The sequence below is a fragment of the Triturus cristatus genome, chromosome 6 (genome assembly GCF_964204655.1).
Source record: "Triturus cristatus chromosome 6, aTriCri1.1, whole genome shotgun sequence".
Lineage (NCBI taxonomy): Eukaryota > Metazoa > Chordata > Amphibia > Caudata > Salamandridae > Triturus > Triturus cristatus.
The window spans coordinates 798,211,952-798,233,237 of record NC_140589.1 but is presented as its reverse complement, the minus strand read 5'-3'; positions in this window follow the sequence as shown (position 1 = coordinate 798,233,237).

Below are 21,286 nucleotides of genomic sequence, written 5' to 3'. Positions count from 1 at the left end.
ACCAGATGTGCCTGCAAATGCACTAGTGAACATCACAGATGACATGATTTTGGACTACTGCAAGGCACTCGCTGATGTGGTTCATACTACTCAAGAAGCACTTTTGGAAGACCTGTCTCGAACGCAGATGGAAAGGCCTCTTCTAAATCATATTGACACCGAACTCTGCTGTTAAATGTGCTAGGATTCAGAACTGAATACATGCCAGAGAGTGAGTAATCCAGAGGAAGCGTCTTCGGTCTATGATCCGGAGAAGAGCGCTAGTGGTTGCACCACCAGTCGAGAGACCACCTAGAGTTGCAGCACCAGCTAAAGTTCAAAGAGGAGGGCAAGGAGACGAAAGGGGTAAAGATCAACTAACTAGACGACCTGTACAAGTGCATGAAACAACGCAAAGTGGTATTGAGGTCTCACACGAAAATGTAGCAGAAATTGAACCTTATGTTCACTACTTCCTTTTGTGGCTAAAGTCACCGAGTCTTACATCAATTCAATTCTGACAAAATTTATAGAGTCTAACAATATACTGGCCCTGCGCAGAATGGTTTCAGACTCAGCCATAGTACTGAATCAGCTCTGCTGGCAGTAACTGAACATCTGCAGAGCTCACTGAATGAGGGCCATACCTTTGCATTGATTCTTCTTGACCCTAGTGCCGCTTTCAACACTGTATCACATAAAATCGTGAAGCAACGTTTATAAGAGATTAGCTTAGAAGACATCATCCTTAATTGGTTAGTGTTTTTTTTATCAGGCAGATTTCTCCAAGTGATCTCACCTCCTTACGATTCCTAGGTTCAATTCGCACATCACGGAGTTCCACAGGGCTCGGCTTTGAGCCTAACATTATTCAATATCTATGTTCAACCTTTGGCAGGAGTTGCCAAAAGTAGGGGCCTCTCCATGGTCTCACACGCTGATGACACTCATCTGGTGATTTCTTAATCTGACACCTCTGACCAACACATTGCCAAGTTGCAAAATTACATGATGGCCATCGCGGAATAGATGGCAGCCAACTGTCTTCAGTTGAATGCAAGCAAATCCGAGATTCTTCTTCTGGGAAGGGACACGTATCTCTGAAGTGATCAATGGTGGCCTTCCACACTGGGAGCTCCCCCAACTCCAAAAGGAAATGGTTAAAAACCTGGGCGTCTGGTTTGAATGTGCACTTACTTTTCAAGCACAGACAAAATCAGTGTTAGGCAGGTGCTTCGAACTCCTATGTGGACCGAAGCCACTGCTAGGGTTTTTCGATTCTCAGATACACCAGACCATCATCCAGTCTACTATCCTCTCGAGACTGGATTATTGCAACTCCTCTAGCTGGGTGCTAATAAAGCAGGCATCAATCGGCTTCAGAGGGTGCAGAATGCCGCGTCAGGGACCCTCTTTGCCCTACCGAAATCCTGCCCTACTGCCAAATTCATACGTAAATTGCACTAGCTCCCTGTAAAAAGGAGAATTCACTACAAGTCCCTGTGTATCTGTCACAGAATTGTTCATGCCCAAACACCTCCAGTTTTAGCTAATCTTCTCCTCCTCTATGTACCTAAACGTGCCCTCCACTCCTGTAATCAACATCTGTTACGTGTTCCCCATGTTGGAAGAGCACAGACGGGAGGCCGGTCATTCTGGGCGTTCGCTTCTTCACTTTTGAAGTCTCTCCCATGCAATATCAAGAGCATACAGGATCATGGGGTTTTCAGGAGGGCAGTAAAGACCTGTCTCTTCCTTGATTAATCCTCTCTTCTTGCTTAAAACTTCGGTGTGTTAATTAGATTGAATATTTTTACTCAAATTATGATCTAGTGCTATCTAGAGTGCCTTTTATAGGAAGGATGAATTTACACCCGCAACCAAAAACAATGGATATGGCTTGGTATTATTTCTTTCTACACTTACACGTAAATAGTGTAAAAGCTTACAAAAATACTTTAACATGCTTAATGCAACCTGCAGAGAAGGCTTACATTATGGCTTTAGAAGAAAGGTACATGACAAAGACAGCAGTCAGAAAGGGAGATATTTTAGAAAATTCATGGAATAAGGAAGAAAACTAATTTAGGAAGAAAATGATTTATCCAAAACTCACACTAGACAGCTGACACAAGGGGAAGATTTGCTTTTTATAAAAGAAGAATATTAAAAAGAACATCAAATGGAGGTATCAGTAGTTATGAACACACATTTGAATTAATTGGAGGGTAAACATTTTACAGGGCAGCAAAATGCAAGGCCAGGGGTTTATTACATTTGTGGACTGAATTCCTACATCCTGTTACCTGATGTTTGAGAAGGAACCTGTTATTTAGGCATACTAATTCCAAAGATGTATCACGTTACAAGCATAGAAGCATTAACATCAGTACCATCCCACAGACAGAAATGTAACACAGAGACAGGAGCTGGTTTAGTAGGAGATATATTCGGAGCAGTGATACCACCAGTGGGGATCATACTAAATGATGAAAAATCAACAAGCCAGGTACCGTAGTTGATAAAATTGCAACAAGCACATCAGAACCTTTACTCTTAATTCACTCTGAAATAATTGCTAAAAGGTCTATGGTTTTGCAATACTGGCTTGCTTTCGTCATGCCACTCGTTGAAAATAGAGGAGTTTGTCACATGCTGAAACTAACTCACTGCTGTGCGTTCATACTCGACGAGAGCAAGCGGATAGAAAGCTTTGCGAGGACTATATCAGGTTTAAAACCTGAATTACATGATTTGGGAACACCAAGTTTGTATGAGAATTTTCGGAAAGGATTGAACACTATTGGAGATTGGTTTTCGACTGCTGGGAAGGGTATTATAAAAGCCATACTGATGCCAATATTGATAATAGGATTTTGCTTAATAATTCTTTACGTCGTATTCCTGAGCTGTAAATACATCATGTGCAAAAGACAGGACAAATTTCAAAGAAAATTTATGAGAGAGACATGGGATACATGGGTTAATGAATGAGGATTATTTGAAATCACTACAACATAACATGGGGAATCGAAAGAAAAAGATGAGGCACACTGGCACACTTGAAAATGAAAGTGCTTTCTAGACTTGAATTTGAATATGAAACCAAATTGTGTGATTATTGCAAATCACCAAAATGGAGGGATTTAAAGGAAATGTGTTCAAAAATAAAATTTGATTTGACGACCATGTCAGACTTGCACATTAGAATTACATTTAAACTGCTGCAGTAATGTTTTCACATAGAAAATGACACGTAGAAAAAATGGGCCTATCATATAGAATGAGAAGAATCCTTATTAATGCTGCAAACGGATAGAGAAATAGTAATCATTCATATGTGGAGGAAAGAGTGCTCACAAAATGCTTATGAAATAATATATTTGAAAACTTTTGGTTTTACACAATTATTCTTACATGTGCTCCTTTAGTTAGGCCTAAAATCGTTTTCTCTCAACTCTTGCTTATGGCTTGATTGACATTTAATAGAATGTTTTGCCTAGCACCAGAAACTTGCTTAAGAATGTGCTGACTTCATACTTTTGTTTCATTCAGTTCCCTCACCCCATGTTAGGTCATTTACCTTAATAGAATGAGACTTGCTGTGATTGGTATAATAAATAATGATGTAGACATTTTATGCTTGCTTCATCTTAATCTTATCGCTAGTTTGTCTGTGCATCTCAGACAAGCATTTGTCTTCACACTGAAACTCATTGCACATCTTTTAGCTTAAAGATGTCGGACGTTTATGACGCCATCGGCAGGTTTCCATTAGCTAAAGGAGCTAATACCTAATGGATTTTCAATACATTATTTTGTGATTTTATGATGAGTGTGCCTGTTAGAGTTAGAGAAGCTCCTGATGCGAGACAAAGAGACCCAGATCTATCTCCCCTCCCTTGCAGCTGTTCTACTGCAGAGTTGATCTTTTGCTTTGTTACCAATAGCTACTGATAAAGGTGACATATCCTTTTATATAATAACCTTTCCCTGATCAATGCTACTGCAGAGATCATTCTAGCATTGTTCGTTGCTACTGCAACTGTAGGGAACTCACCTGAGTTTCTTGAACAACGCTTTGTGAGAAGTTCTTCTTTTATTCTCATTCTTGCTCTTTATCGAAAAGGATCCTTCATGGGTTCTACTTAGAATTATTTAGGGCCCATACCTAGTTTAGTGACGTTTTCCTTTATGGATCACTGTATATTGGTTTATGCTGTCACTAATCAATCTTTTACTGATATTTGTGTAACAGGCTAATCCAAATAAAAATGACAACACAATACTAATCCTTTAAGATAAATGAAGGTGTTAGAAACTTCACCAACCTTTCATTCTTGACTGGGCAAATAAAATTATAACTGTTGATGATACATGCATAGCTTATGTCTTTGTTTCAACTCCAATAGACAAATGGTGGCAAAGGTCTATTGACCTTTCAAGAGCCAACAGGATTTCACTAGGACGAAGTCTATAAATTGGGTGTTTAATCTTAAAACCGTGCTCGGCTAATCCTTGGGCTCCCGCAATATTACGTGAGCTTCCTCATTCTGCTGTAATGACCAATTTTTTGTTGTTCTTTAAAGTGCTAAAAAGGCTTTGTAAAAAGAAAGTTTTTTCTTTGGATTTAGGCTGAGCAAATTAGAGACCTTCTTTTACTCTGGTGTCCTATAAACTCTCCTGGTAACACTTGTCCTTGTTTTTCCCACTGGAGGTAATGGGTACAAGTTCGTCACTTATGCGCATCAGTGAGACATCAATTGTTATGTAAATGCTAAAAGGGCATCCATTTTGATTTTGTGCCCAGAGATCCATTGGCAGTGCATCTTTCCATTAAAAACAAACACACACACTGGCTAAGTGCTGTACTCAGAAAGATAATTTGCCACATCCCTGAATGACCAGGACAACATCTATGAAGATCAATAGCAGTCCTTTGAAACCCTCATACAGCACCCACTCTGAGTAAAGGAAATATTCATCCAGCACCTCACAGTCATCCCTGACCTAGTGCTCATGCACGCAGTACTGAGGTAACAATCTGCCCTTCAGCTTCATTATGGCCATGGGCATCTCAGTCCCCTTTTTTGTATATTTTACAGAAGTGCCTAGCACTTTCTTTGGGTGGTGGCTCTATAAGTGGTGAGGCAACACTTAAATGAGGAAACTGTTGTGTTTCACCTGTATCATTCTCAGGTACATCTAGGTATCGGCCTGTGCCTTTACTTCTGGACTGAGAAATGCAAGGCATGTTAAAAATTATATTGGACAAAATATATTTGGGTAAAACCTCAATCCTGGCAATTTATATCTTCCCCCAGAAGCCTGTGATATGCCTGAAGGGTTAATAGCTATAACTGTTAATACACTGTGCACTGATCAGACTCTGCTTACAGGTAATCACAGGTCTGAGTCTACAAACTCCTCTCCATTCTCAGCATCTGTTTAGGAGTCCAGAGGACAGGGTATTCAGCATGCAAAGACTCTTGGAATCTCCCCACCTCCCTGCTCTGCAAGGCCTATTGCCTGGATCACCAGCTCCTGCGTGCCTTCAAATTTGGATCTTTCTGTCAAGCTGGAGGCCGTGGTCTAAAAAGATTCCTCCTTTCAAGGATGGTGTGAGGACCCTTCTGTCAAAGCCAGGTCTGGCATGGTAGAGATTGTCCCAAGGACACTGCTCCCCTGTCATCATAGACCAGCTCTTAACTCCAACTAACTCTTACTGGAAAGTTCTGGATACACATACTCCCAGGCACATGCACCACCAGCCAATCAGACAAAGGGTCTATCTAGTCATTCAGAAACCCATTATCAGATCTTCTCATGCAAAATTCCTTCTTTCTGGAGGAGATCTATTATTAGTTTCTTTCAAGGACTCTAAATAAATGGCTTGACTTGTGCTTCATTAATAATGCACCAGCTGCAGTCATATGACGTCCATGTGCAGACTCACACATACCTGCAGGGAAAGGTTTGCATACCCTTAAATAAATTAGTAATAAAACAAAGATTATTTTTACCAGTACACAAGTGAGTAAATTGAATGTGAATGACTTGCAATAATATATGAAAATATTGTTTTTAGTCATTCTCTTTGTGCAATAGAGTCCTTCTTACTTTCTTTGCCATTTTATTTATTTGTGAAAAATCAACCTTAACAGTTTAGATGTATCTCTAGTCACCCGATTCACCACTTTAGTGTCTACAGTGATGCATCAGCAACTGCCTGAAGGCACTATTAGCAAAACCTTTATATCCTCCTTAATCATCCACACCAGATCCATATCACCTCCTAGATAGCATTAAAGCTAAATAAAGGAGCTTTCAGGAACACTTAAGCTATTTAAGTTTCACTAGCATTTCTGGTATACACAACTCTATTAAACAATCCACCTGCAATGCTGTTTATTCACATAGAAGGGCCACACCCTCTTCCCAGAAGTAATTTACTCCTGTGTATTCCCACAGCACATTTATGAAGGCGCTTGCTATTCTTAGATGGCCAGGAGACACAAGTGTCATACTTTGCACGCTCCATTGTCTGTATTATCTGGGATGTACTGTACATTCTGTGTAAAAAATCTTCAAATGGGTTAGTTGGTGCTTGGCATTAGGGAATACCTGATTTCTCTGAGCACAGTGCGCACAACCATGCAACAGAAACTTGTTGGGATGGGCAATCTCAGAAGAAACTCAATTAATGGACAGCACAGCTGGATAGTCTTGAACTTGTATTTAGCACCAACTCCTGAAAAATTATTCCAGCTAGATAAATTTGTCTTCTACTAACAGGCTTGTTAACCTAGGAGTAAACAAATCATGAAGACATGTCCAGTGTTTGCCCCTGTATGTAACAGCAGTATGAGACCCTAAAAACCTTTACTGATCTATTAACAAAGGTAAATACAGTCATAAACCTGAGTTTACAACCACATTTTCATGTTGTATCCCTATCTAGTAATTCTCATAAGGATTCCAGGCTGATGTAACATATGTTCGTGTCTGGAGATATCCTGCAGAGTTCTCCGCCTTCATAAATCCCCCTCACAAGGTGGGAAAATGAACATTAATATGAGTAGTTAGCATTGGACCTTTCAGAACGCCCACAAAAATATATTGTAGGAGTTCACAAACTCCTCTCTTTCCCCTTCCAGCTTGGAAATGGTTGGATTTTTACTTCAGTTATGGACTTCCATAAAACCTTTTCTAGGCTCGGAAGGAGAAAAGATTACCCCATTATTCGGTTGGTATACAGAGGAGCTGATTTCTTCACGGTAAAAAAAAAATTCCTAATGAAGAATAAAAGGGTGCATTTGAGCAGGGGATCCCATGCAGAAACCTGTGCATGTTTGTAAATCCAAGAAAGTAGTGCATCTACAATCACACCTAGATAAATCTGTGAGCATAGATTTACTGCTTTCTATGTGAATCATGCACCTTGTGTCTATAATACAAGGTTTATTGGAGCCCAAAGTTCTCTTAACCTAATATGTGGCAATCTTTCATGGTCGGCTTGTGGTGAGAAATGTCTTGGACCCTAGGATGGATCAGAAGGGGATAGTAATTCCTAATGCTTTCAACCTCAAACATTTTAGTCAGTGGGCCGTAGGTGCACTTAAGACAAGTGGGGATGGTATGCAATTGGGAGTCCAGTAGAATAAGAACATAGTTATACCCCTAAACAATTTCTTCATACTCTTTAGTCAACACACCCCAACTCACTCTGGGTATCCTCTTTGCAAAACACATTCACACATCATGAACTGTAAGGTACGAAAGACCTGATTCTGTATAAGAAGTGGTGTATCCATAAACCACAATAGTAATGGAGGATAAAAAAACCCTCTTCAGGAGTGCACTCCTACCCTTTATTGACCGGGGAAACTCACTCCATTTGTCTTACTTAGGAGGAAGCACAGTAACGCATCTCTGTCTTGAAAGTCTTTCTCTGACGTAGTGATGAACGTTAGTGCATTCGTAAATTTATTTGCAACCTAGCTAAGCTCAGTTTTGTTCTTTTCATTTTCATCCGAGTCGGTGATGGGGCGAGCACAAGGTAAATGATTTTATTTATTTATGTATTTTATATTCCCTATTCCTTCATCTGTCACTTCCTCCCCGCCCCGCCCCGCCCCAACGCGCTGACCTGCACCGGCCGTTACTGATTTCACTATTTTCCATACCCCGGTTTACTGCTGCTATAAAAGAAGATAATAACTGACGATGGTTTAGTAGTTTGGTAAACATAATTGCTCTAGATTAAAATAGTAATATTGTGCTGCAACTATTGAAGCTAATACCTCCAAACCCTATCTACATCTTTATAAAAGACATTGGGGGCATATTTACTATAAACTAGCGGAGCGCGGTGTTACTCTAAAATAGGTAAGGCCGCGCTCCATCAGTTTAAAAATGCAGGGATGTACCGTATTTACAAAAATACATCACACCCCTTCATTTTCCCTAGAGCTGGCGCTATAAAAGCTGCCTAGCGCCAGCACAGCCACCCTAGCACCATTTTGCTAGGGGGCCTGTGCTGCAGGGTTGATAAACAATCTTCACAGGCGATTTGCTCCATCCATGTCTGCTGCAGAATGCAGTACACGTGGAAAGAGCAAAGTATGAGGAGAAATAAAACATTTCTCCTCGTATCGCCTGTTTAAGGGATGTATGACGTTACAACGCACACTTTTACAACGCATGCACTTACAACGCATTTTTTACAACGCATAATCCATTACAACGCATGACATTACAACGCATGACACTACAACGCATTTTAAAAAAATACCTTTACAACGCACTACCATTACAACGCATACTACCTTTACAACGCATACCATTACAACGCATAATATTAAATTACATTTAAGGTAAGTATTAGATAGTATAGGGGTAAAAATTACTATTCTAACTCCAGGGGGTGCAACAGTAGGGTAAGTGTTGGATAGTGTAGGGGTAAAAATTACTATTCTAACTCCAGGGGGTGCAACAGTAGGGTAAGTGTTGGATAGTGTAGGGGTAAAAATTACTATTCTAACTCCAGGGGGTGCAACAGTAGGGTAAGTGTTGGATAGTGTAGGGGTAAAAATTACTATTCTAACTCCAGGGGGTGCAACAGTAGGGAAAGTGTTGGATAGTATAGGGGTAAAAATTACTATTCTAACTCCAGGGGGTGCAACAGTAGGGTAAGTGTTGGATAGTATAGGGGTAAAAATTACTATTCTAACTCCAGGGGGTGCATCAGTAGGGTAAGTGTTGGATAGTATAGGGGTAAAAATTACTATTCTAACTCCAGGGGGTGCATCAGTAGGGTAAGTGTTGGATAGTATAGGGGTAAAAATTACTATTCTAACTCCAGGGGGTGCAACAGTAGGGAAAGTGTTGGATAGTATAGGGGTAAAAATTACTATTCTAACTCCAGGGGGTGCATCAGTAGGGTAAGTGTTGGATAGTATAGGGGTAAAAATTACTATTCTAACTCCAGGGGGTGCATCAGTAGGGTAAGTGTTGGATAGTATAGGGGTAAAAATTACTATTCTAACTCCAGGGGGTGCAACAGTAGGGTAAGTGTTGGATAGTGTAGGGGTAAAAATTACTATTCTAACTCCAGGGGGTGCATCAGTAGGGTAAGTGTTGGATAGTATAGGGGTAAAAATTACTATTCTAACTCCAGGGGGTGCATCAGTAGGGTAAGTGTTGGATAGTATAGTGTAATATTATGCGTTGTAATGGTATGCGTTGTAATGGTAGTATGCGTTGTAATGGAATGCGTTGTAAAGGTAGTTTTTAAAAATGCGTTGTAGTGTCATGCGTTGTAATATCATGCGTTGTAATGGATTATGCGTTGTAAAAAATGCGTTGTAATGGTAGTGCGTTGTAAAAGTTGCGTTGTAAAGGTTGTTCCCCCAATACTGCCTTCAATTTCTAGACCCCTACTACATCAGCCCTGCCCTTATGGCCCAACACAATCTACAATCGGCCTATATAACAAAATACCAGTGATTCACCCACATAGTTATACAAAGGGTGGGGCTATGCTAGCCCCAGGACTGCCATCCCAAACATATTTCAAAACCAACTTTAAGATTCATGTTACGCTCCCGTCAGGATAGACTATAGGTGGGGCTTGCAGATGGAACCCACTGAAGCCAAATAACACACAGTGCAAATCCTTCTGCTTTTCACAGAGCAGCAAAAACAGCCTCTCATCCAACAATGGGACAAATCACCCTGCTTCCTTATCTTTCTTGGCGGGCACTGAAGTCCCTGGAAAATAACCTCCTTCCCTTTCACCGGCAGGATATACATCCTTTAAAAGATGCTGACAAGGACTAGTGACTCATTCACATTTGCATACATTTCAGAGACAGTCTCCCACCCTCCGTCTCCTTGTGACATGATTGTGTACTCTCTCAATCTTTCATTTTATTAAATCCTGTTTTCATTTTTTTATGGAATCACTCAAGGAATTCCTTTGATTAGTTTCTAATGGAGAACAACATCTTGACTTCATTTGTGAAAAAATGCACAGCACAGCCCCACTGTATCATTACCAAGGGAGTTATGTATGTGCTTGATTAATACTTGGCACTTTTGGTGACCCCATTTGACTCTCTTTGTGAACACTGAATACATTTGCATTATATTTTTAAAGGGAAAGGTGGTGAGCCAAGAATGCACTGTGTCTTATGATGCATATCAGCACTTGCCAACATAAATAAGGTTGAGAAGGTTTGTGTATGAGATGACAAATCTAAACAAAGAACTTTCTTTTGTCAATGTTTTCTTTATTTGGTTTTGTTTTTTGTTTTCTTATGTTTGGTTTTATTTTCTCTTTTATTTTTTCTTCTATTTTTCATTTTTTTCTTTTCGTTTTCTTTCTGTTTCTTTCTTCTTACATTGTCCTGGATTTATGTATGGTGTGACAATTTGACAGACTATTAGCCCAGCAAAAAACAATGGCAGAGGCACAAATAGCATGCAGAACCGAATTAATTTACATAAATGTGACAAAGGGAGGCTGTGAAACACATGGCCCTAGTCTGGCGCATGGTAATTGCTATCCTGATACAGCATTATTCCTTTGCTCGTTATTCATTCGTGACATGGCTCGCAGATATGACCCTGTCTGGGGCTCAGGGCTGTTACACTATAGAAATACCTATTACAATTCCTTAAGGAGCCTTCACAGATCCTGTATGCCATTATGGTTTCTGACTAGACAATTAGCATCAAATGTGAACTACTTTTGTTTATAAGAGATGTTTTTGCTGTTACCAGCTTTGCAGTGCTTAACTTATGGCCATTCATTCAATGTATTAATGTGTTTATTGCAGAGTTTTGAAGCAGTTATGCTGCCTCATGGACGCTTAAAAGCACCTATACTAGGCCCAATGAAGAAAAGAGATACAACATGATCAGGATGAGGTATTTAGCTGTGCATTGCGAGGGTGCGAGTTATAGTTATTTTAGGGCATGAGTTATAGTTTTTTAAGAGAACTATCACTAGTGAATTTCAGTGGTTTTGCTTATTTGAAATGCTATGTTTTAAATGACATTTTCACCGAACTATAACGTCCCTTTAAACATTGTTTTTTTCAGTGAATTTTTAAGGTTTTTTAAAATATAAAGTAAGATATTACTGCAAGTTGGGGTGGGCACAGCAACTTAAGTTGATTTGGCTACAGGGGATGGGTTTCCCGGGATCTCAAAATCTCAAAATGGCTGGGGGAGGGAGACCATGCCCCCCCTTCCCAAATAAACACATTGCGGCCCCAGGACCTCTTAATGAATCATGTATTGTGATCCTAACCTTAACATGTTTTTTCGGACTTAATTCGTAACCTAACAATAGAGGGCTTCCCAATGTGACATTTCCCATTTTATCTCCAATAGGGTTCTTTGCTCCTCGCTACAGTGCAAAAAAGGCAAAACAAATTACATCAAACTTGGCATGTAAATAGAACTTTATTCAAGGAAATGCCTTAGTTTAGTTTCATGTAAATCTGTTCAATAGATTTTGAGAAATATACATTTAAAAAGCGTTCATGTCTTAGCATCACAAGGGTAAAATTTATGGACCATTAATTAGTGGATCTTTCAGGAAGTCATAAATCCAAGGAGGTTTGTGAATACAGTTAAAAAATTAAAAGCACCCCAATGGACTAGGGAGGAGTTTTTCTCCCCTTGTCTATTGGGGATTTGTGAAGTAGGCTGTGGATTTGCAATTCTGCCAGACCATGATTGGCAAGCCATCACGGGGAATGTTTTGTTATGGCCAATATTACCCAACACTGTTCACTAAGCACTGTTTTGGGAAAAAGGAAAAGGCCACAAGGCGGCAGGGTAAACCTACCCTGACATCAAGACCAATGTGAGGGTTGCCCAAAGAAACCCCCTCCAATAAAATAAAAATTAGAAAAATATTTTTATCATGAGATTTGCAGACCCTTTGCGTGTTTTGAAAATCCTGGACAGAAGCCCAGGATTTATGAATCCAGCATAGGATTCACTAATCATGTGAAAAGATGGGAACAATATTCAGTGTGCTACTGCTGCACTTATGGGTGTTGGCCACATGGGTTTAGTGCCTGACGACCATAGTGCAATAAGCCCCTGCAGCCAACTCCTTCTGCACCTAAACCAAAGGCCTTTCACAGCTGGGGTCTGCCATTTGCTCTAGGTGAATGCAGGGCCTGTTCACCAGTAGCCAACACCTGCTGTACGTTGCCCAAGTCCAAGTTCAGAGGGGGTTGGCCTCCTGCAGAGGCTTGTGTGCTGGGTCTGGCTTTGCAGCCCACCACCGATATGCATGGGCAAAGGTCCTGGCCAGTGGGGCTTCACCGCCCTTGGAGTCTTGAACGCAGGACCTGGCAGCAGGCCAGTCCTTGTGGTCAGATCCCACTGTTCATGACCTAAGACCACGCACATTGGGGGCTGGCTGCTCATGGCTGGTTAGATGCAGGGAACATGTTCCATATGATCAGAAAAACAAGCATTCACTGAAAAAAGGATAAAGTGAAGTTATGGTTAACTTAGATTATAACACCTCAATGCATGTTTTGATAATAACAATTAATAATTATATTATTATAGCATCGGCCTATATTATGCAATATTCAAATCCATACTATAGGTAGATGTGAATGTAAAATATGATGTAAACTTCCAGATTAAAACTCAAACCATTGGGAAAGTTGGCATTGCACAAGCACTGATGCCTTAAACTCTAGTGCCCAATCTCCTAGGTAGAGCCTTTAGAGACAGTCATATTGTCAGTTTACCAAAACTTACAGTGAGCTTAAAGCTCTGCGATTGCTTACAATTGGTTAGCCTTATTGTCACTCTCATTTGCTTACTTCATGTTTGATGGCTTGCCTTGTCCATCTTATGTTTGTCTCTTGCCCCAGCACAGCCTGTTCCCTTGTGTCTTTCAACTGCTAATTTATAAGGACCTACTTTTCTTATTTTTACATAGGCACTTTATCAGAGTATATGGTATTTCCTGCTGACTCCCTCATTTGCTTATCTCCCTCTCTCCCACTCTGTCTTGCTCTGTGGTCGGTGTGCTTTTCTACCCACTCATTGGTGGTGTCCCTTGCCAGTGTACTCTTCCTTTGTGTTATTCATTCTCTGCCTCCTGTGCATCTCCCCCCGACACTGCTTGTTGTTTCCTCTACAGTGTGTATTTCCCTTCTCCATCACCCACTACTGCAACCTGCTCCTTTGTTGCTCCAAACCACAGTCCTATTTTCTTAAATAATTTTGCTTCCAATTTTTGGAGAGCAAATAGCAGCTGCCCCTTCCACTTTCAAAATACAAAGCGCTTTCATGCTACTTCATTTAGATTTTTGTTATTTACCGATCTATTGGATCGATACATTAAATAGTCACACACGTATGATATGACACATGCTCGTGTGACTGGAAAATAATTGTTCACACCGTACTCCATTTGCCAATGCTGCATAGCAGCACAACTAGAAGGAAAGGGGATCACTGGCAGAATATCGGAAACAAAAATATTATGTGGACAGAATATCGTGTCAAATATATTGAAGGCAAAAATATCAAGAAGGTAAGTGCGAATAGGTATGTATAGATTTTCTATTCTTAGCTCCACATCAACTACCTTGAAGATATATATATTGGCATGGTACATATATGTGGAGTTATCTATAGTAAGACTTTACTTACCTATAGACACTTACCTTACAATATTTATGTCCTTGATATTCTTGACACAATATTTTTTCCCACAATGTTTTTGTTTCCTATATTCTGTCTAAACACCAGCCAAATGCATTGTAAGAGCATATGGGTCTCAAGGGAAATACCTACTTGCTTGCCAATGCTTGTTACTAAAATAGAATTCAAAGGAAATTAAGGAAAGTCTGATAAAAAAATCAGCTTTTTCTGTACTCACAGTTTTTTCTTGCACCTGCTCTTTTCCTTAAAGGCTTGTTTAAGAGTAAAGATTATACTCTCAGGTTCAAAACTTTTAGAAGTTAGCCATCTTAATTAGGGAGGAGGGACTGTATCTGGTACTAAAGACTAGTGCATGTCAGCATTGGCATGTTTCCCGAGCTTGTCCCTTCCGAGACTTCTCGTTGTGTTTGCCCTGCAATTGAACTGTAGCAGCCTTGGGGTATTCTTTCCCATAAAGGGTCTGATGGAACAGGGGCTATTGGATTACTGACGTAATGTAGCTTCAGGCGTATGAACAGATACATGATTACAGGCCTGTTGTGTTTATTGAATAAGAGAGCCACTGCAGGAATAAAGAGAAAATCAAAAGAGATCAGGGTAGCTATGACGACTTGAACGGTTTAACTCAGAGGATGGGATCGCACGGTGGCTGATGAACGTACTTTTATCGGGGCATATTAACAAGGGCATTATCTCCGCTTTTTTGGCTTTAAGAGCCAAAAAAGTGGAGATAATCTTTTCGCCCTATTTACAAGAGGGTGATAACATGCATTAGCGCATGTTAGCACCCTTTTACCCGACGCCTCCCTTTGCATCTCTAATGAGATGCAAAGTGGGCGTCACTGGGCAGTACAACCTTGTAAATATCGCTTTTGTGAACATCGCGCTATTTACAAGGCTGCCCCAGCATTTAAGCAGATGTTAGGTTTTGGAGAAAACCGCTGTTTTCCCCAAAAACTAACGTCTGGTAAAATGCAGACTTACCTATCCCTAACATTGGGAGTGGATTATGCTGATAGGACCACAGGGTCGTATCAGCAAGGTTATCGCCGTTTTGCAGGGAACATCGCTGGAAAACCAGCGATGTTCCCTGCAAAACGGTGATTTCCCCACTATCGCAGGAATTTATATCGCCCTGGAGAAACTCGTTGTTAATAACGCGCTACCAGGGCAATAAATTCCAGAGATAGACGGCGATAAATAAAAAATCGCTAAGCGCGCTTTGCGTTATTTATCGCCGTCCCTTGATGATATGCCCCAAAATATTTTAGAAGAGGTTAAAAGCCTGTGTGTAGCACAAAATGTTAGGGCCCCCTTGAGCCTTCGGTATCACAGATATTTATTAGCCTGGGGCTGAATGAGAGAGGTAGAATGGTGGGGGCCTCTCCAGTGGCTTAAGGAAAGATGATGGGGCCCACCCACAGAATGAAAGCAGGGGACCCGGCGTCTTCCATATTTCACAGATATTCTTTGACCTTGGCCTGAATGGGGTTCCCCTGAAGGGTTGGAGGGCCCCTGAAGGAGTGCCCCCCCACCTTGAGACCCTCATGGGTGGTTTACCGCACTCTATAAATCTCTGATTGATTGGTTGTGTGTCTTTGGTGTGTGTGTGTAAGTGACACCAGAGCAGAGGAGGGAAAGACAAAGTGAGAGATACATATCAAGATATGTGAACTAAAGAAAGAGATGATGTGGAGAGAAAAGGAAAGGCAGGAGGAATATGCTTTAAAAAGAGGAAGGATGATGCATGACAGAAAATTGTTCAAGAGAGGAGATGTGAGAAAGAGGCACTTTTTTGTTTTTGCCCTTTGAAACATTTTGGGGCTTATTTAGAAGTCCATTGGCCGCCGGTGCATCACTTTTTTTGACACACCGGCAGCGCAATGGGGTTGCCCATATTTACAAGGCCACGTAAAGACAACCCGTGTGACTTTTCATGGCCTTGTAAATATGGGCCCTTTCACGCATTACTCTGCGTGAAAGGGGCATTCCATGGCTGTTGCTCTGAGTGTTCCCACACAACATCCATGATACTTGACGCATTCCCAGATTTACAACATTTTGTAAACCTGGGAATGCTTCAGAATCCTATGCATCCTTTGGGGAGGAGTAGCAGTGCCACAATGAGGGGAAAGACTTTTATTTCTCCTTGTTTTTTCCTCTTTCTATGTGTGCTGTGTTGTGCAGCATGCATGGAAAAAGGGAAATGCCCTTTATGATTGTTCTTGCACAAAAACAATCATTCCTGCTGCCAGGCACACTAGCAAAATGACGCAAGGGTGCCTGCGCTGGCACAATGCAGCCGATTGTGCACCAGCGCAGGGGAAAGCGCAGGGATGTGTTGTATTGTTGTTAATATGACACATTCCTGTGCTTTCAAAATGATGCAGCATGGCACAGCTAAATGGCTTGCGGCACCCCGCTGCATCATTGTCTTGTAGATGCGGCCCTTTTTTTTTAAGTGATCCTATTGCCCGCTCATTCCTGCGCCTTTCACCAAATGAGTATGGACAGTCTCTGTGTAGATATACCAAAGCCTCAGCCTGTGAGCTGTCAAGTTTATTAACAACTATTCATGTGGGTACATATCAAAAGTTAGTAGGAGCTGCTGCATACTGCATTCGGGTACCACTGACCCTATCTCCTTATGTAACTGTGCCAATGGTCCTACCCAACTCTCTACTAACCATAAAACAGCGGAACCAATCCCACCTGTGAACAAATGCTTAAACAATCAAGGCCTTGAGAAGAAGATTAATGACCTCAAACATGATATATCGGTAGTCAAAGAACTGGTGCAAACCTTCTGCAGTTCTCCTTGAAGATGGAAAAACGTTGGACTTCACCACTTCACTATGATGTTTTACTCTGAGCGCTATATGGCGCCTCTGATACACCCTACTCCTTACTATTGAATGTTTTCCCACAGTTTGTACTCTCACCTCCTTTATGTTTTGTATAATGGCTGAAGACTATGTTATGTTATGTTATGTTATGTTATTGTATTTTATAGCGTGCACAGCTACTCCTAGGAGTGTCCCGGCGCGAGCTTAGAGGTCAGCAGAGCAGAAAGGGAATTAAAACAAGAGAGTTTTGAGCTGCTTCTTGAAAAGATTTGAATCTTGAATAGCACGCATAGAAAAAGGCAGCGCATTCCACAGAGTAGCTGCCCTAAAGGCAAGAGATATACCCCCATACATTGAAGACGTACACATGGGATAGACGCAAGTAGCTGAGACGACGATCTCAAAATGTGCTATACAATTTCTAATAGGAATATTCAACACCAGCCGGGCTGCTGCGTTCTGAACCACCTGCAATTTTTTGAGCAAATAATCAGGAAGACCAATATATAATCCATTGGCATAGTCGAGACGAGAGATGATCAGGGCCCGGACCACTGTTTCCTTAGCTGGTCTCGGTAGCAATGGTAAGAACTTCCTGAGAGACCTTAGTATACCGAAGTAGCACCCTGTAAGTTTTTTAATCTGGGTCGAAAAAGACAACTGCTCGTCAAACCAGACCCACAAGTTTTTAACTGGAAGACCCGTACAAGAGGGTGGGGAATAGGCAGAGGGCCAGAGAGAATCCCTGAACTGAGGAGGAAATTTACCATAGAGGAGGATTTCCGTCTTATCCTCATTACATTTCAATTGACCAGCTGACAGCCATTGAAAAACGGCTGTCAGACACTCCTGCACTCTGGAGGTAGAAAATTCCGATTTACCCCAAGTAAACAGGAGCTGCGTGTCGTCGGCATATGCAACGACCTTGGCACCACATGCCTCTGCCAATTGAACCAAAGGAGTAACATATATATTGAAAAGCAGGGGGCTCAACGAGGACCCCTGAGGAGCTCCCGTGGTAACAGGCTGAGAAGGAGAAAAGAAATGCGGGAGCCAAACCTGTTGTGACCGCCGTGTGAGAAAAGAATCCAGCCACTTCCAGGCTTGACCCGTGATACCGATATCAGCTAGCCGCGCCAGCAACAGAGCATGAGGAACAGTGTCGAATGCAGCCGACAGATCTAACAATATAAGGGCTGCACTCCCTCCCGAATCCAAAACACTCACGAATGGCTTCTGAAACCTCAACTAAGGCAGACTCTGTACTGTAGGTGGCTCTAAATCCTGATTGTGCTGGATGGAGTAGCCTAGAGTTCTCAACAAAATCGGTAAGATGTTTGTTGACTACCTTTTCACAGATTTTCGCCAGACAAGGGAGTAAAGAAATAGGGTGATAATTTGCTGGGTTCCCGGCATCGAGGGATAGCTTTTTTAGCAGCGGGATGATTTTTGCTTGTTTCCACTCCCATGGGACAACAGCCTCCATGAGGGACAGATTAATGACTCGGAAATCGAGGCCAGAAGCCTAGCCGGACATGGATCTGAAGGAGACCCAGACTTTATAGATTGCAAAAATTTAAGGGACTCAGAGAGGTCAAAAGAGGCAAAGGCTGAAAACGAAACAACAGGAGTGGGACCCACAGCCGGAACCAGACTATGACAGGCAAACGTCGCCTGAATGGTCCGAATCTTAGCTACAAAGAAGTCAGATAGCTTTTCGCACCAAGCCGCTGATACTGGGAGTTTAGTGGCCATGGCTTCAGGAGACATAAAACTCTGGAAGATCGAGAAAATTTCTTTGGAATTGTTGCTGGCGGACTCAATCCGATTGGTGTAATAAAGACTTTTAGCCTTACGAATGGCCAGGTAGTAGACCTTCTGGGCATCTCTCAGTGCCTTCTTGGCCGCTGAGTAAAAGTCGGTACGCCAGCAACGTTCAAGCTTTTTGCAGTGCTGTTTGAGCGTCTTCAAATCCGCAGAAAAGCAAGGTTTCGAGGGGGAATCCCTATGGCGACGGCAGCAAGACGGGGGAGAGAGACTATCAACTGCTCGCCCAATCCAACCCAAGAAACATGCTAAAGCCCCTTTCAAATCAGTCGGGAGGGTAACCCTGAAGTTGTCTAACAAGACCCTAAAAGCTGCCGGATCAATTTTAGCTGTCGGAGGACAGGGATTGACCTGTTGGTCAACAGCCCCATCACTCACAGACCATGTAAAACAGGAAAGGAAATGATCCGACCAGGAGACTGGGAGAGGGTCTTCAATGAAAATAGGGAAATTGGAGCAAATAGGGTCCAGGATATGTCCGCCACAGTGGGTGGGAAGACTAACCCATTGGGTAAGCTGGGCCAGATCTACAGCATCTAAAAAAGCTCGAGTATTGCCCAGATCCCGTTGGTCTAGGTGAATATTAAGATCGCCTAGAAAAAGATATTGCGAGAAACGCAACGCACGGGGAACAAGCATCTCTCCAAGACTGCTTAAAAAAGGTCCAGCACAGCCAGGCGGCCTATAAACTAAGGTACCACCTAGCGTAGAATGGGCCGAAAAAGCAATGGTGAAGTCAAGGAGTTCGCCCTGACCCAGTGGAATATTGTTGCCCTGTGTCACCTCCCAAACATCTCTGTAACAATGGCCACACCACCCCCCCTGCCACAAAGGCGGTCAGCCCGGGAAATCTTATAACCTGCCAGAATCGATGGGATTGGAAGAATCATTCATCCAAGTCTCAGTGATAAACAGAAGGTCGAGACTCTGTACAGCGCTCTGATACCCATTTGCGCTCTATAAAACTTTTCAAATAAACAAACTGATTTGGGAAATTGGTATGTTTGTCCTAGTACTACAGCCTGATGGTGTCATCCTAGCTCAGGGTTGAGGTATATTTATAAAGATGTATAGTATATTCAATACTGACATCCCGGCCAGAGGTGTACCTTGATCAATCTACTTCTCTTCTGACCAGCACCAAGTGCTGATGGAATTTACAGGAAATGTCGGCAAGACTGAAGGATATTACAACAGGAGTTCCAGCTAGGACTGCCCACAGCTGGATATTACAGAAACATGATTGCCACAATCGGTAGTAAAAGCAAGGAGGGAAGTGAAAAAGGTGCTAACACTACTATTTAACTTTTTTACTTATCCACCTATAAATCACGCCAGTGGATTATGATCCTGGTGCAGAGTTCTGCTTGCAACTTACATTCCACTCATACTATGACCGCATGTTCTGTGAGCGACGGAAGCTTGTACTATTACTGGGAACCTGGATATGTTCTACTTTGAAGGGAAGCTTGCACTGTGGCTGCCTTCGGGGAGAAAGAGGAGTTGGTTTTGTTGATGCAAAGATGTATGTGCTCTGTGAGGAAGTGAAGCTTGTGCTAGCTGCTGCCTGGTCTGTACCTGACCTTGAGGGAGGTAAGCTTGGAATGTTTCTGCAGAAACAGTCCCTGTTCTGTGAAAGCAAGGACTCTTGCACTGCTGTTCCCCCAAGCTGTGCCTGTTTTATATGTGAAGAAAGTTTTTACTGCTGCTTTCCCTCTGCTGTGCCTTTTTCGACTGCTGATTCCAGATCAGTGCCTCTTCTGTGAGGGATAGCGCCTTGCATTGCTGCTGTTTGAGTTGTAACTTCTCTGTTGACACTTGTATTGTACTTGTTGTGTTTGCGTGTGATGGCATCTTGCACTGCTCCTCCTGCTGCCACCTGTGTTCTACCCGTTCTTTATGCCAGGAAAGAGTACTCTGCTGTTGTCCATGTTATATATGTGTGTGTATCTGTGTAACGCTTCAAATACATGTTTTCACTACACAAAAGCTAAAATGATTTTCATTTTCAGGGCTTGTTTTAATGCACCAAGCGAGTGCATTCATGCAAAAAAGGTGAACTGAAATGACTTTTGATTTTGCATGTGTAGCAAGTACCATTTTCTAAAAAGACAGTACCATTTTTTAAATTTTAAAACAGCTGCCAATTTGCTCCATTTTTTATGTAATATCTTCAGCCAATCGTGGCTGATTAGATAATAATCGCTTTGCATGCCGGGATTTTAAGCCCATAACTGCAAAGTTAGAAGCAAAACTAGTAGCTCATAACCAAACAGGCGGGTTGGCTGAAAAGCCCAATCTAGGTTATGGGTGCATCATGTCATTCAATCATTGGCTGCCTTGTATAAAATTAAAATAAAACAATAAGAAAGTTCAGCCTGCGATTGTCTGTCTTTCTGAATTTTTAAATCAATGAAAGG